Source organism: Sphaerodactylus townsendi, linkage group LG03, assembly GCF_021028975.2.
Source record: "Sphaerodactylus townsendi isolate TG3544 linkage group LG03, MPM_Stown_v2.3, whole genome shotgun sequence".
NCBI classification, from domain to species: Eukaryota; Metazoa; Chordata; class Lepidosauria; order Squamata; family Sphaerodactylidae; genus Sphaerodactylus; species Sphaerodactylus townsendi.
In genome coordinates this window covers 147433969-147446692 of record NC_059427.1, presented here as the reverse complement: position 1 = coordinate 147446692, position 12724 = coordinate 147433969, and the positions used below count along the sequence as shown (strand labels likewise).

General features: G+C 49.9%; 1 pseudogene; it reads right to left on the bottom strand.

The window, feature by feature from the left end:
- LOC125427910 overlaps nt 1-12724 on the bottom strand; it is a 50254-nt pseudogene that overhangs the window by 17494 nt on the left and 20036 nt on the right.

The following is a 12724-nucleotide window of genomic DNA, read 5'->3' as shown; positions in this document are numbered from 1 at the left end:
TTCTTGAGTTCAACCTAGCTTCGTCGACTCTTTCACCTCACCATCGTGATGGATTCGAAAATTTAATGGCAGAACGGAGCAGAGCAGGACGAACCTATGTCGAACTCAGCAGATGTGGGGAGCACTTGGGTTGAACATAGGTCGAACTTGAGTTCGCATGGTGAGTGAGAAAACGCCCCAAGGAAACTTTCCCCCTTGCCATGTGGTCTGAAAAGTTTTTTGAAGTGCCTTATTTGGGCATCTTCCTGTCCTGGGTAAATTTCCATGGCCTTTTGGTTTCTCCATCTGGAGGTCAGAGGCCAATTTTAACATGTAGGTGTGATTCTGCTAGTTTTACAGCACTATTCCATCACACAATGTTTCTGGGGTTTTAACCTTATTCTTTTCTTTTATATTGTTTTCATTGTGTTTTTATAATTGTTTCGTTTCAACTGTGAGCTGCCTTAAATTCCACAAGGGGGAAAGAAACATTTTAAATTAATTAGTTAGTTAATTATTCTTTTTTTAAAAAAATCTTTCAAACAAACTGGGAAGAAACTTCGGGTGAAATGTAGCTACAGGGAGAAGAATTGTGTTCAGGTTACCAGAGTGTGGCCCGGCACGGTTAGCACCTTGTTATAGGTAGGTGTAAACATCCTAAAAATCCCTGTCCCAAATCCTTTTCGCGAGCTTTTCCTGCTGGATATTCCCTCTCTTTGCTATAATCCTGCAACCTTACCTTTCAACAACAGTGACGTCGATACGTGCAGTGCTGCGTCTTCACTCTCCTGTGTTGCTTAATCGAGTGGCACTGGTATTCGCCATCATCGTCCTCTGACACATTCTCAATGCGCAAGGTCCTGTTGAAATTCTCGAAGTCTGCTCGATGGAGGGGCATCAACCTGTCCTTGTAGATCCACTCCACTATGGGTGTGGGGCTGCAGTGAGAAGGGAAGAATGAGGGCTTCAAGAAAGCTAGCTTCACATACAGATCTGAGAGCAACTATACTTTGTTCCATATGAAGACTAAGTTCGGTCAGTTGAGGTGCAGCGGTTGAGAAAATTGTATGCTTCCGCATTAGAATATAGTCCCGAATGGATATGAGAATTCTCATTCATTCTTATGCACGGCCCCTGTCAAAACCATTATTTTGTGCATTGCGCTTTGATACAAGAGCATTTGGGATAAAATGTATTTTTACTTTCAAACGGATGTGGGGAGCAGAACTAGGTAGGCACTAAGATCCAGGCAGAGCATTCTACAACAAAGAAGAAGAAGAAGAAGAAGAAGAAGAAGAAGAAGAAGAAGAAGAAGAAGAAGAGGAGGAGGAGGAGGAGGAGGAGGAAGAGGAGGAGGAGGAGGAGGAGGAGGAGGAGGAGTTTGGATTTATATCCCCCCTTTCTCTCCTGCAGGAGACTCAAAGGAGCTGACAATCTCCTTGCCCTTCCCCCCTCACAACAAACACCCTGTGAGGTAGGTGGGCTGGAGAGAGCTCCGAGAAGCTGTGACTAGCCCAAGGTCACCCAGCTGGCGTGTGTGGGAGTGCCCAGGCTAATCTGAATTCCCCAGATAAGCCTCCACAGCTCAGGTGGCAGAGCTGGGAATCAAACCCGGTTCCTCCAGATTAGATACACGAGCTCTTAACCTCCTACGCCACTGCTGCTCCAGCATGCTTTGTTCTGTGGCGGAGAAATATACAATCTCCTAACATCTTTACGTGAAACTGAGTATAGTCTTATGGCTCAGGGATGTTCTCTCCGCTACGCCCCTTTCCGCAGCAGACTCACCAGCCTCTAGTTCAATTACAGACAACAAAACTTATTTCCTCTGGAGCAAATGGCTGCTTTGGAGGGCGGTCCCAATGACATCACATCCCTGCCGAGCTCCCTCTCCTCCTCAATGGTCCAAACAATTGACTGGACACATGATAAATTAATCCCACCTTGCCCCTCAATTAAAGATGGCGGCCCTAAATATTTTCTCTGTTCCTCCTGCCTTCTCGGGTCCACATATTCCATAGGGAGTTCTCCCTTCCTCACAGCATCCCTTTTGCAAGGTAGGTTAGCTGGGAGGGAGTGGTCGGTCCAAGGTCTCTTTAGTGGACTTTTATAAGCAGATAGGCATTTGAACTCAGTAAGGTCTCACTGATCAAAGTTCAATTTCCTAGCCATTGCACCAGTAGCAAGCAGCATGGTGCAGTGGTTAGAGCTGGGCCAGGCTTGGGATCTGGGGAGACCCACATCTCAATCCTGGGATTTTGCCGTGGGAAGCTGGCTGTGTGACCTTCGGCTAGTCCAGGGTAGGGGAACCTTTAACACTCAAAGAGCCATTTGGACCCATTTTCCACCAGGGAAAAGAAAACACTTGAGCTGCAAATAATTTTTGACATTTAAAATAAAGATAACACTATATATATTGGGTTTTTTCTACCTTTTTACCCCACTCATTCCTGAGAAGTGCATGGATGCGCCTCGCCCTGCTGCCTGCAGTGGCGGGCAAGGATGTGGGGCCAGTGGCTCAGCCGCCTCTGCCGGGCCGCCGGGAAAGCGCCCACCCTGCTCCAACGAGGCAGGTGAGAGGGTCACTGCGGGCGCCGGGCACCAGCCAACCACGGGTAAGTTGGTGCGCCTCACCACAGCTGCCTCGCAGGGCTGGGTGCAAGGGATGGGTCATGGCTGCCTGCCCACTGCGCGGGAGCCGCGAGTGCAAGGGCAGAAGAGGCTGCATGTGGCTCTCGAGCCAAGCAGGTTCCTACCCCTGCGCTTAGTCATACACTCTGGGCAGTAAGGTTAAGCTAAGGGATAAAAATGGAGAAATGGAGAAACGGAGATGTCGGTAGGAACCATTCTGACCCCACTGAGGACCAAATGAAGTAAAATAAATAAGTAAATAGAAAAAATAAATTGACTCTCCTCTCGACTGGGTGCATTTGGAAACAAGACTCCAGATCCACACAGACCTCAAGGCAAAGCTATTATTTCCTCCCCCCCCCCCCACTTCTCCAGACTTCTCTTTGTGTTGTCTCTGAAATCACCCTAATGGCAAGCTTTTAATGAAGCCATTACTAAGCATTTGCCCAAAGTGCATCTTTGTTTTCTGGCACTGCCGTGTTTTTTTTCACACGGTTCACAGCAAACCTGGGTAGTGTCACTCTCCACAGAAACCCTTGGAAAAAAAGACACTCCCTCATTGAACAAGCCGCCCTTTGGATTTAAAAAGAAACCTGCCTCTTATCAGCAGGACTAGAGGCGATGGACAATTTCGTAATTATTTCCCCTGAGGACTTTTAAAAATAATAATAATTTGCTGAACGTGGCTGCACGGTCTGGATAGCCATGCTGGCAGGGGCTGATGGGAGTTGTAGTCCATAACATCTGGAGTGCCAAAGGTTCACCACCACTGCGATAGGGTATAAAGGCAGAGGACAGAGGGAATTTAACTCTTTCCCTCATGCCGTTTTCCCGCCAAAAGCACCACTGCCCAAGTCCCTTTTCCTCCTGCTAGGGGAGAATATGAGTATCCATTCCTTTCTCCCAATGAAAATAAAAAGTTTTTGGCATGGCCATTTTTAGCAGGGAAAAGGTACAAAGGGAAAGTTAAATCACCCTTGCTTCCCGCAAGCCATCCTTGCTTTAAATCTTCAATCCTGTGGCTCTACTCTTACAACAATAATGAAAACATTAATCACAGAGCTTCACGGGCAGGACTTCCCCAAGAGCACTTCCACTGTTTCCAAATCTAGCTCCCCAAGCGAAGTCAAAATTATTCTGGTTCTCAGGCTGCTGGCAAAGGAGGAAAGACATTTTCTTTGTCTGAGATTTCCGTTTCCTTGCCAACCTTGAAAAAAAGGACTGAAGGAGAAATCCAGAATCCTTCCTTTTAAAAATCCTATTTGTTTTGCCTCGCTTCTCTGAAGCAGCTTATGTGTTAACAAAATATGCCAGCGTGCCACAAAAGCAAAATGAAAATATACCAAAAAAACAATAGGTCACAGCACAGTGTGAGGAGGGGGGAAACCAGTGCACCATCTCAGACGAAGAAGAAGAAGAAGAAGAGGAGGAGGAGGAGGAGGAGGAGGAGGAGTTTGGATTTATATCCCCCCTTTCTCTCCTGCAGGAGACTCAAAGGGGCTTACAATCTCCTTGCCCTTCCCCCCTCACAACAAACACCCTGTGAGGTGGGTGGGGCTGAGAGAGCTCCGAGAAGCTGTGACTAGCCCAAGGTCACCCAGCTGGTGTGTGTGGGAGTGCACAGGCTAATCTGAATTCCCCAGAGAAGCCTCCACAGCTCAGGCGGCAGAGCTGGGAATCAAACCCGGTTCCTCCAGATTAGATACATGAGCTCTTAACCTCCTACGCCACTGCTGCTCCTCTTCTGAAGAATTACCTCAGAAATCAACCTCAGTCATTTGTCCCTTTCCTTAATAGGGTCAAACTACATGTTACGAATTGTAACATGGATAGTGTCTGAGTTCCCTTGACTGGACTTTTAAGTCCATCAGAGGTTAGGTACAAGAGAACTCATTTCCCAAGTAACTCGGATGAGCACTGTGACATGGAAGAGGGGCTTCAGCCGTCCCCCTTGTGCCATTTCTGTGGCCCAAAATGTTCCTAGGGAGGGTCTATCTGCCCCCCTTGTGGGGTGGTAGGTGTAACTCATCATTACTGTCTTACAGACATGAGGTCCTCTTAGATTGGTGCAGAGAGAATTTTATATTCCTCCAGATAAATATGTGGACTGCTAATTTCTCTCCATCAGCCCCTGCCAGCATGGCCAATTGGCCATGGTGGCAGGGGCTGATGGGAATTGTAGTCCATGACATCTGGAGTGCCAAAGGTTCACCACCACTGCCTTAGACTGAATTAGCCCCTTGGTCCATTGAGGAATTGCCAGCTCAGACTGGCAGCTGCTTTCTAGGGTTCTGGGTTCATGCAGTGGGGTATCTGCCAGAGGGACATAGCGGGTCAATTGACCCTGGGTGCCCCCCTCCAGGAGCAGCTTGGCCTTGAGTCTGCTTCAGGCGTGTCAGGGTTCCCTCGGCTCGGCCTCGCCAGGCTGCTCCTTCAGCTGACGGAGCCTCCGCTGCCTGAAGGAGCAGTCTGGCAGGGCTGAGCCAAGGGGCGGCCTGCAGCAGGCTCTGCTAGGCCTGGCCCTGCCAGGTTGCTCGGGACCATCGCCGTCGACTAAGGTAAGTGGGGCGGGGGTGACACGGGGGCGGGGGGCATTCCGGAGCAGGTGCTGCCCCAGGCGCCATTTCCCCCCCAGTACGCCTCTGGGTTCTTACTATGTCTTGCCTGATCATTTTAACTGGAGATCAAATCTGATATTTTCCACATGCCTACCAGATGCTTTGCCAACTCATGTTAGCAGGTATTCTCACACACACACACATACACACACACACACTCTAATACAGCCACCCCCTCAAATAAACATGACTACCAGCTCCCGCCCACAGATTGGTCACAACGCTTTGGAAGAGAAGCAGGTTCAGAAAAGAAATTGGCCCGCTGCAAGAAAATCGGAACGATCCCCATACGCGGGGCGCCTCCGCATCTCATGTCTTTTCCGACATCCTTTCCACCGTTCGAGAGGGATAAAAAATCCCAGGTCTCCATTCCTGCTCATGCCCAACAAATGGAGCTTGGAGTCTTGGAAGCTCGTAGCCTGGGAATTTGGTTGGTTGCTAAGGTGCTACTGGACCCGATTCTAACTGTTCTGCTACAAATCAACGTCTGCCCTGTGCAACTATGAGAGTTATAGGAGGACCTTGGCACTCCAGATACATGGGTTACAATTCCCATCAGCCCCTGCCAGCATGTGGCTGTAATTGCCCATGCTGGCAGGGGCTGATGGGAATTGTAGTCCATAACATATGGAGTGCCAAAGGTTCTCCACCACGGAACTATGACAATGGAGAGCCAGCGAGGTGTAGTGGTTAAGAGCAGGTGGGCTCTAATCTGGGGAACCAAGTTGGATTCCCCACTCCTCCACATGAATGTCGGACTCTTGTCTGGTTCACTGGATTTGTTCCCCTGCTCCTGCACATGAAGCCTGCTGGGTGACCTTGGGCTAGTCACAGTTCTATCTGAACCCTCTCAAGGAGTCCGTTGTGAGAAAGGGAAGGGAAAAGATGCCTTTATAGGATAGAAAGGCAGGGTAGAAATCCAAACTCTTCTTCCTCTTCTTCAGTAGATAGACAACGGCCACCCCCCACCTCCACCCCCACTAGCTGCCTAAGGTAAATTCCTATCTAGGCAACCAAAAAGGGAGCTTTTGTAAGTGGAAAGAAATCAAGCCCCCACCCCCCCCCCCCCCCCCCCCAAAAGTAGTAGCAAAATGGGATAGCCTGATAATGCCGGCTGAAACTATTACATGGTTGGCTTTGACCTGACCGGCCAGGCAAGTCACACAAACTCCGCTCCCCTGCATGTTAGGGAAGGCTATGGAGATCAGCCAGCTAAGCCCAATCCAGCAACACAAATTAATGGGTAGCAATCAATGCGTGGAGCCCCTTCCCCACCAATTGCCCAAAACACTCTGCTCTAGGATGACTAGATTTGACCGTAGAAGACCTTCACATGTTGGGGGTATGAGCTTTCAAGAGTCAAAAGTGTCTCTAAGGGGCACAAGCTACTTGAACACAACATCTTCCAGTACAGACTGAAACAGCTACCCTCTGAAACTATCTCCAGGCTGGGAGAGAAATTGCCGTTCTATCTGTAATTCGTTCTATCTGTAATTTGTAATTTTGGCTAACCTTTTGTTTATAGTTCGATCATAATAATACAGTATGTTTTATATGCCAATAAAAGTTTTCTATTTCCAGATAGAAATAATCCAGAAAGAACCTACTATGCCACAGCTACACACAACATTAAATCTAACCATGTGCCAATTTAATAAGTCTTGCGTAACAGCACAAATATGCAAAAGGAAAAAAAGCAAACGTGAGAATCCATACCCCATACACCAACTGAAGAAGAATATAACACTCAGTGGACAAATACATGTGCCAAACTGCATTCTCAAGGACAAGTAACTTCAGTCCTAATATCATCTGACCAGTCCTTATATCATCTTCAATAATTGCCCATTTTGTGTTGGCTTGTCTATTTAATCAGTATCGCTTATTCATGCTTGCCCTTTATTGGAATCGCTGTTTTCAAACATCTAGCAACCAATCGTTCTCAAAAAAGTTACGTTTTGTTGTAAAGCACTACGCACCTTACGCCCCGGCGCCCTCAAGGGCATCAAAGATTCAATTGCTAGTGCGTAGCTGTGGTGTAGCTCTTATGTGTAGCTGCGGCACACCACAGTTACACACCACAGCTACACACTAGCAATTTCAGCAGGACCTTTTGGGATTATTTCAGTTTGTTTATACTACAACTAGCTGTTTCCATTTGTTTGGTTTATCTCCAGACAGAGACACCATTTCCACCTTTTCTCGCACTTCTTTGCACAATGACCCTGTTGTTCCTGCACCCCTTTTATCCCCCCAGAACTTACAGCCCCTCTGGGATACACTCCAGGGTCAAGGTCTTTCCCTGCAGCGCCACGTAGGAACTTTTGTCCGGTCCATCAGACGCGGCTTTCTCATCAGGATGGAGTTGGCTGCAGAGGAGAAAGAAGGGCCGTTCCAGAAACTGAGATTGAATAGAATTCTATCGCGATCCCCCTAAAGGGATACAGTCCCCCGAAGACTCACTGGGTTTGACTTTCAATTCTATAGGTTCCTTCTGGATGATGACTCGGGGACCCAGGAAGTGTGCGTTGCATATGTAGTCTGAAAGCGGTTGTCCTGTCCACCGCTATGGCAAAATAAAGGTTCCCGTCTTGACCCATGTTGACTCGCTCGTTCTGCTTGATGTGGATAATCTCTGGGAGGGAAGAACAGAAGGGTCAAAATCCCTCCAACAGGTTCCTTCCTCCCCTCCAATAATCTGCAGGGGGGCCCAACCCAACCACACAGGAACAAAACAAAAGCCCTAACCCAGGGGTCGACGCAACCTTTTCCACCCAAAGAGCCATTTGGACCCATTTTCCACGGCCCCAAAGATTCTCACTGGAAGTTAGAGAGAGGCAGCTCCACACTGAGTTGCCTCCCGGTTCGGGTCCCCTCCACTCACCTTTCCTTCCAGAGCTGGGAGGCGGAGGCGCCAGGCAGGGAAACCCCCTCTGCCCGACGGAGCAGGCAGCCGCCTGCTTCGTGGGGCAGAGGGGGGATGGCAGCTGCGGGGATGGCAGAGGGGGGATGGCGGCTGCTCTGGAGGGACATGCCCATGCTACTCTTCGACCTCCAGGGGCCGGAGGGCAGCGTGGTGATAAAACTCCTCCACCAGAGCAGCGCTGGAAGGAGAGGGGAGTGGAGGGGACGCGAAAAGCGGCACCCTCACACACAGAGCTGCCTCCAGTTCAGCCCCTCCACTCACCTTTCCTTTCAGTGCTGTTCTGAAGGGCTGGAGGGACACTAATGCTACCCTCCGACCCTCCAGGCCAATGGAGCCTGCCATGGGGCTGAAAGAGCCGCATGCGGCTCCAGAGCCGCGGGTTGCAGACCCCTGCCCTAACCAAACCAGCCAGCTGTAGCGCCTGGTCGCTTGCTACAAAAGCAGTCAACCCCCCTAGTTTGGCCAGACCCATGAGTCTCCAGGAATGAAGTAATTCCAGCCCAAATACTCACTGCTGTTGAGCCAGTAGATTTTGGGGGTGAAGGCACTTTCAGGCGGATTGCAGGGTAAAATGGCCGAGGCCCCTTCCTCCACTTCAAAGGGGGCCATGCTCTCCTTTGGCCACTGGGGAGCCGCTGGAGGACAAGGAAGCAAAGAACAAAGAGGGAAGTCAGGGCCGGAGGGGCATGTAGAGAAAGCACCAGGGAAGGCTTATGGGCAGGAGCTGCAAAGCTCTTTTCCCCTAGGGGTTCTTTGCCTGCAGTTCCTCCTTGGCCCGAGGGAAGGATGTCACATCTGGTCCTAAGTTCTCGATGAAGATCTAGTGAGCGGTACCTCACTCTGGCAGGATCATGAGCAGTGGCACATGGTGTTTGTAGTCTAGCAGTGCAGCAAGCAATGGCAGAGTTCTGGGTTCAAGTTCTTCAATGATTACACCCCAACATCCATATAAACATGAAAGCAAAGCAGAGAGAGAGAGAGACAGAGAGAGACAGAGAGAGACAGACAGACGGACAGAGAGAGACAGATAGACAGACAGACAGACAGACAGAGAGAGACAGACGGACAGACGGACAGATGGACAAGGCATCCTTCTAAGGCACAACTAGGGGAAAAACATAAAGGGCTAAAGGGCTTGCTACACTTCCAAAGGTACAGCTGCTAGTAATCTACATCGTATCCCCTACATATTCTGTCAATTGCTGCTCATTTATGTATTAAAAAGCTCTGTTAGCCGCCTTTCTTCCTTGCAGAACTGGAGACAAATTGTGATGTACATAAAACAGCAATTAGAAAAATATACATGAAAGTCCAGCGTTTACAATCTCCAATCAGGGCTGCCAACAGATAAAGACTAGATTAGTCCAATGCAATCCAAAATTAAGCTGACTTCAACAGCGTCCTGGAAAAGAAGGTGGCACCACGCTCAGAGTTTTCCCAAAACGCTCTGAGAGCTGCAGTTAAGTGGAAGAGGATCAGGGAAACATAGAGCTAAAGAAAGCAGCCCCTACACCAGCAGTCTCCAAACTATGGCCCTCTAAATGTTCACTACAATCCCCATCTGTTTCCTGCCAAGTGGCTCTCTAGAATTTCATGGACTACAGTACCCATCAGCTCTGCCAATTGGCCAGGCTGGCAGGGGCTGATGGGAATCATAGTTCATGAACACCTGGAGGGCCAAAGTTTTGAGATGCCGACCCTGTGTCATAGGTCTGCCAACTCCAGCTTTAAAACCTGGAGATTTTGGGTGCAGAACCTGAAGAGGGCAGGGCCAGGGAGAGGAGGGGACTCAAATGGGTGCAATCCCATGCAGACCACCCTCTGAAGCAGCCTCTTCCTACACCCCTGTACCCTACAGATCAGTTGTCATTCTGGAAGATCTCCAGGTCTCACCCTGAGGCCGGGTAACACTTACACAGCGGTTCCCAGAAAGTTTGCAGAGAATCTGCGGCTGCCGCTGGACTGGCCGGCCCAGATTCCAAACCACGCTCCAGTAATAATTAAAAAGGAAGATGCTATAAAGGGCAAGTGTATTTCTTTGGGGATTCTCAGCGCCAGAATTGGGTCGTGGGGTGGGGAGGAGTAGCCAGAAGCCCCAGTTCTGGAAGAGAAAAGGAGACGCTGATCCACAGAGGATGGAACGCTTCCAGCGCCCAACCCCAAACAGCTTCCCTTGCCGCTTATCATCCCTCTGGGCTGCTCGCAGCCCGGATCGATACCGTGTCTCCTCTCCCCCCCCCCCCCCCCCCCCCCCCCCAAAGCCCCCCCTCCTTTTTAAAAAAAACTCCATCCTCAGCAGGCAGGCAAGGGGGGGAGGAGAGGGTTAGGCCAGCAAGAAAGCATGGGGGAGGGGCCCTGCAGAGGTGCGGATGGAGAAGATTGGCAATTACATCACCCCAACACTACGAAACCATGGCAACCGTTGCTGTGGAAACCGGGGCGCCTGGCTGCACTCCGGGGAGCCCGGGCAGGTAAAAGAGAAAAAAGATGCTGGGGAGAGAAAAGACACTTATTGCAAAGGGAGGAGGAGAGGGATTTATTGCTCGGAGAATGGGGCGTGCCGCAGTGTGCGCTTCTATGCCACAGCCACAAAGGGCCAAGAAGGAGCGGCATCAGCAAAAACATGGGCAAAAGAAAAATACTACAGTCTGTTGTGCATGGCCACACGTGTTTGCGTGGGAGACGTAGGCGGTTTCTGCACAGTCCACATATAACAGGCTGAAGAAGCTATTTATCCTGTTTGGGGGAAGAACTTCGCACAGGGCTCTCCCCCAAACCGAGTTCAGTCCCTTATATTTCCCCCAACCTGGGTTTTACAAAAATCGCTAAACTAGCGATCTTTGGGGAGAAACCAATGGAGCCGCAGCAACCCGGACTGATTGTAATAATTTCCTGGTGGGGTGAAATCTCCAGTGGAAGGCAAACAGGGGAAACCCGGTGAATTAATAACACGTTACACACGTTATCCGTGGGCTGTGCAGAAACCACCACGGAGGAGGAAAGGAGAGGGCTGGAGATAGGGTGGCCAGTCTCCAGGTGGGGGCTGGAGATCTCCCAGAATTTGAACTCGTCTCCGCACGACAGAAACGAGCTTCCTGCTTCAGGAGCGAATTCTCTGGCACTGTACTGCGATCTCTCCCCATACCCTGCCTTCCCCATGCCCCATTCCAAATCTTCAGCAATTTCCCAACCTAGAAGTGGCCACCCTAACTGAAGAGCATCCAAGAAGGAGAGGAAGAGTTTGGATCCCAACTTTTCTCTCCTGTAAGGAGACTCAAGGCAGCTTACCAGTTCCTTTCCCTTCCTCTCCCCACAACAGACACCTGGTGAGGCGGGTGGGGCAGAAAGACTTCAAAGAGGAGCAGGGAAACAAATCCAGTTCACCAGATGAAGGTGGCGGAGTGGGGGAATCAAAACCTGTCTCCCTCCTCGGATTAGAGTCCACTGCCTAAGCAAGCACCACACCACGCCGGCTCTCCACATGAATTCCGAATCGTTTTCAAGGTGTTGGTTTTGACCTTTAAGGCCTTGCGCGGCCTGGGACCCTCGTAGACCCACCGTCTTTGCCCCATATGTCCTAAATCGGCCTCTAAGGCCAGCAGAGGCAAATTCTACTGGTGATCCCTTGCCCCTCAATGGTGCGGCTGGCTTCCACCCGGGCCAGAGCCTTTACAGTTCTGGCCCCCCCTGCCTGGTGGAACGCTCTACCTCCAGCTACGCGGGCCCTGCGCGGATCTTAATGAATTTCTCAAGTAGGGGCTCCGCAAGATCTGAGTTGTTCCAATCGGCCTTTGGGGAGCCCGGCCGCTGATGGCCCCCCCCCCCCTTTCTAAAATCTGTGGACCCTGCCGTTCCTCCCCCCCTCTTTTCTTAGGGGACTACGAGTAGGACTTAATCGGGTAATTTTGATAGATGCTGCATTTTAATGGGGGGGGTCGATTTTAACATATAGAGCCATATTTAATAACTATTTAAAACTAATTTTATTTGCCTCTACTCCATGAGTTTGTTTGTCACTCTGAGACTTCCTTCGGGGGAGGGCGGTTTATAATAATAATAATAATAATAATAATAATAATAATAATAATAATAATAATAATAATAATAATAATAATAATAATAATAATAATAATAGCAGCAGGGGAGGGGCACTCACTTTCAACCACGACGCGGCTCTCGAGGCTCATGGCCGTGCCCAACGTGTTGCCCGCGTAGCATCGATAGATCCCCTGGAACCTGGAAGCCCCGATTCCATTGCTCGTTGTGATCAGTAGGGTCCCTGATCCGTTCAGACGGGTCACCCCCGCCTCCTTCTGTGGGTCAAACTCTTTCGCATCTTTGGTCCAGCGGAACCTGCCGAACCAAGGTGTAAAAAAAAAAGGCTCAGCAGATGGGGACATTCTTGTATTTACTTCATTTCCCCCCAGGCTCCCCCCCCCCAAGAGGGCCCAAAGCGGCTTCTATCCCTCCCTTTTCCATTTCATCCTCACAGCGACAACCCTGTGGTGTAGGTGATGATGAAAACGCGTGAAGGCTTTGGGTCACGTGGCAAAAAGCTTCCACGGCAAAG